We start from the raw sequence: 4766 nt of genomic DNA, 5'->3' as shown, positions 1-4766 counted from the left end.
CGGAGTCCCCACTGGATTTTACAGTCAGGTTTTGTGGGGACTCCTCTTCCTGGGACTGGAGCCTTGGGCTGGGGAGCCCCTGTGTGGGCCTGGGGAGCCCCTGTGTGGGCCTGGGGCGCCCCTGTGTGGGCCTGGGGCCCTTCGTTCCTTCAGGGGGTCCTCTGCAGCCGGGCTCTCTCTGCCCCGGTGCTCAACCGCCAGGTGTGGGCGCGGGACCAGCCTACTTCACGTCTCCTCCCCTCCTACCGTTCTTGATGTGGCTTTTTCTTTATGTCCTCAGATGTATGTGTAATGATCAGCTAGACTTTAGGTGGTTTTCCACATTGTTTTGTAATTTGGTTTTAGTTTTAATGTGCTTGTGGAAGGAGGTGAGCCTGCTTTTACCTAGCCCGCCATCTTGACCAGGAACTCACCTGCAGATTTAACTTCTGATATCCTAACATTTTCTCCCCGCATGCCACACTTTTACTTTTTCCCTTTTAGAAAAAAAAAGTGCAGCTTGTTGACAGTGTTTATTTAACATCATGCATAGGAATGCTATGTTTTGTATGATTTCACATTTTCAGTGATCGAGAATTACTATAATTTGTTTTCAGAGACTTGATATGCTAGAGCAATGTGAAAATAATAAAAGTGAGATATTTCGTGGTAGACTTTGGGGGTCGGGTTAGGACTGTAATCTGCAAATTATCTCGGGGTAAACGCTGCAGCTGCAAGCACCGCTGGCAGATAGTCTCAGGGCACATGGGAAAAGGCTTAAAAGAAGTAGGCTGCTTCTGTCTCGAGAAGCTTCTGTGCATCAAGTCCACTTGACTGCCCAGAGGCAGGTCACTGAGCAGTCTAGGGCAGCTGCCCCTGACAAGATGGAGGTACTGGAGCCTGTGCTCTCTGACGGGGCAGCTGGCGTCTGCAGAAAAGGGCCTTGGGGAACAGGGAGGAGAGGAAAGGGAAATGACGGTGCAGAATGGAATGGAATCTACTGCTCGTCTCCAAGTTTCTGCTCCTCCAAACCAAAGCCTTTGAGGCTCTGCCAGCCTGGGGACCAAGCCTCGTGAAAGTGGAGCCCAAAGAGCGCCTAATATGGTATTCCTGTCACTGTAGTGAGCAGCCGCAGAGACCCGAGCTGGGGCCGCAGGGGGAGGGGGGCGGCTGGACTCTGTGGCTCGGGGAGCTGGCCCTGGTGCTTTGTGGCCTGCCCGGGTTTCCTTTCTCCTCACTGACTTTCTCATTACTTCTCCACTCATTCCTCCCTCCTTCTTTCCCTCCCTCGGCCACCTGGGTGGGAGCAGTACTGTGGGAAGCGGTGGGGCCTGTGGGGCAGCCCCAATGTCTGTTAGTTTGAGGAGGCAGAGCCAGGTTTGGTGCCACGTCTGGCTGGGACAGGACTCTGGGGCAGGGGACAAGAGGGAGGAGCCTGCAGACTGCTGCCCAGATGACATAAAAGGTAGAGAAGACAGCAGTAAGCGTGAGGAGAGCCTGGGGCTCAGCTAAAGTAGGTGCAAATGCTGGAGATGCCTCCATATCTCTTGCCAGTTGTCACCTCACTGATCCTAAAACAGTCTCTCTAATCCTGAGGATGCGTCTAGAGGAGAAACTGTTTTAAGTCTGACGTGTGTGTTAGATTGGCTGGGAGATGCTTCCTGGTTCTCATCTAACCTCGTGATGTGTCATGGAGTGGAGGGAAAAAGAGGAGGCTACATCATCACTAAATGCTCTGGGTTAGTATACACCAAAAGCCAACAGCACGCGGACACGGGAACTTTAAAATGAGTAACACCTGCTACTCAATCACGGGCTCCTGGCTGAATAGTAGGAGAATGTTATTGCGCTCCCCTCTTTTTCTCTGCTGTGTTTCCCCACAGTCTGCGGGTCGGTCGGGTAAAGTGGGAAGAGCCTGAACCTGAGAGTGGATGTTACTTTAATGCTTGGCTAATGGTTTCTACTTGTGAGCATCATTCTAGGCCTGGCATTGGGCTGAGTTTATTTCACAGCTGATCCCAGGACCATGCAAGGTAGGGGGAGTCTCCGAAATAGAACCCTTTGCTCTCAGGCACTTTTTCACAGGGTGTCCAGTTGATGTCATCTATCAGTTGGAGTCCGCGCGGCCCGGAAGAGCTTGCGTGACTTTGGCTCATGTGCTGGTTGAGACTTTAGTCCTCGCTCAGAGATTCTCAATCGTAGCCACTCATTAGAATCTCTGGAAGCATTTAAGCAACCTGTGACCAAGATCCTTAGACCAACTGAATCAGAGTCATCAGGGGTGAGATCCATGTTATGGACTGAATTGTTCACCCCCAATTTCGCATATGGAAGCCTTGCCCCCTAATGTGACCGTACGAGGAAGCAGAGCCTTTAACGAAGTAATTAAGGTTAGATGGGGCCGTCGGCCTCTGCAGCACAAGACCAAGTGCTCAGGGGAGGAGGTAGGGAAGTAAATCCAAGGACTAGGAGCATTGAGGTCCCTGGGAGGTCGGAGTGTGCCCCAGGGGTTCTTGGGGAAGCGGTCGTCCCCATGAAGCTTCTTGGAGCTGCTCCCCACACTCTTGCTGCTCTGCCCACTCACGGCTTCGTCCTGCGTCCCTGGGTTCTGGCCCCGAGTCCTCGCCTCCCTGTTTGATGTCTTCTCTCCTCGCAGTAGAGCCAACACTCCAGGAATCTTCCTTTGTTTTCAGAGTCCGGTGAGGATGCGTGGACAGGGCCACCCCCACCCCTGCCATCATTTCTTACAGTGAAATTCACGGGTACCCCGTGCAACCCCGCCACCCACCATCACCTTTGGCTCAGGGACCATGTTGCTGACCTGCCGGGTTCTGCCTGGCTCTGGGTCCCCACCTGTTCCACTGTATGCGTGTACCACATCTTCTTTATCCACTCCTCTGCTGATGGACACCTAGGTTGCTTCTGTATCTCGACCATTGTTAAGCAGTGCTGCAGAGACTACAGGGGTGAGTATGTCTTTGGCAGTTAGTGTTGGTTTTCTTTGGATAAGTACCCAGAAGTGGTGGTGTTGGGTCATACAGCAACTCTATTTTTAGGAATAGCTATACTGCTTTTGATAATGGTTGCACCAATTTAAAATCCCACCAATGATACATGATGGTTTCCTTTTCTTCACATCCTTGCCAGGACTTTTGCTGATTTTTTTTTTTTTTTTTTTATGAAAGTCATTCTGACAGGTGTGAGGAGCTATCCAATTGCGGTGCTGATTTGCATCTCCCTGATAATTAGTGATGTTGAGCTTCTTTTCATGTATCTGTTGGCCATCTCTCTGTCCTTTTTGGAGAGATGTCTGTTCAGGTCCTCTGCCCATTTTTTAATTGGATTGTTTGGGGGATTTTTTGGTGTTAAGTTGTATGAGTTCCTTAAATACTTTGGATACTAATTAACCTTTTATCTGATATATAATTTGCAGATATCTTTTGCCATTCAGTAGGTTGTCTTTTTGTTTTGTTGGTTTCCTTTGCCATACAAAACCTTTTTAATCTGATGTCCCATTTGTTTATTTTAGCTTTTATTTCCCTTGCCCAATGAGATATACTCAAAAAGATATTGCTAAGATCTATGTCAAAGAGTTTACTCCTTGAGCATACTTTTAATAGCTGTTTTAAAGTCATCGTCTGCTAATTTGACCATGTCTGCCATTTCTTGGTCTGTTTCTTTTCACTGATTTTTCTCCTGTTTATGGATTACATTCTTCTGCTTCTTGGAGTGTCTAGTAATTCTGATGGGATGTTAGATATTATACGCTGAGTGTCTGGATGTGGCTTCCTTTAAAGAGGGTTGGGTTTGTTTCGGCTGGTATTAAATTGCTTACAGATCACCTTGACCCTTTCAAGACTTGTTTTTAAGCATTGTTGGGATGGGTTCAGGGTAGCCCTACTACTTATGCCTGAGCCTTCTGGAATCTTAACTCTGGCTGTTTGAAATTCAAATGTCTTCCAGCACTATGTCAGCTCTGAGAACTATCCGACTTACAGATAACCTGTAATTCCTTGCCTTTTGGAGTTTCACCCTATTCATACACAATTAAGTTTTTAGCAACAGATTCAAGGGGACCCCCTTTTAGATTTCTGGGGCTCTTTCTCTATGTATATTTCTCCTCTCCAGTATTTTTACTCCCAAATTCCAGCCACCTCAGTCTATTCAAACTCCATGGCCCATGTATTCCGAATTTATCATTTTCTGTTAATTCAATTAGTCTTTATGGCGCCTCCACTATGAGCCACAAAATTCTCAGGCATTTGGGATATGTCACTGAACCAAACAGACAAACATCCCTGTCCTCCTGGCATGTGTTCTTTGAATTTAGACTGTGGTGACGATTCCACATCTCTGAATACACTAAACACTACTGAGCTGTGTACTTTAAATGGATGGATTTATGGTCCATGAACTATATCTAAATGAAGATGTGAAAAAGACTTCTTTGGGATATGACAATCTATACAGTGCTCTCCTCTGTATATATATGTTTAAAATTTCCACAATAAAAAGTATAAGTATACCTTATGGCATCCATCAAGATGATCTCTTTTAACCCATTAAGGCAATAAATTATATTAATAGATTTCCTAATGCTGAACTGTCCTCGTATCTGAAATAGATCCCCTTTTTCGGTCATGGCATATTGTTTTTGTAAATACATTGAAAAATCAACTTGTGAATATTTTATCTAGGGCTTGTGCATCCATATTCATAAATGATAAAGGTCTGTAATTTTTTTTTCCTGCTTTGCCAATGCTCAGCAATCCCTTCTTGTGAAACCC

The sequence above is a fragment of the Pteropus vampyrus genome, unplaced genomic scaffold, assembly GCF_000151845.1.
Source record: "Pteropus vampyrus isolate Shadow unplaced genomic scaffold, Pvam_2.0 Scaffold114, whole genome shotgun sequence".
In the NCBI taxonomy this organism is placed as follows: Eukaryota; Metazoa; Chordata; class Mammalia; order Chiroptera; family Pteropodidae; genus Pteropus; species Pteropus vampyrus.
This window is presented reverse-complemented; position numbering follows the sequence as displayed.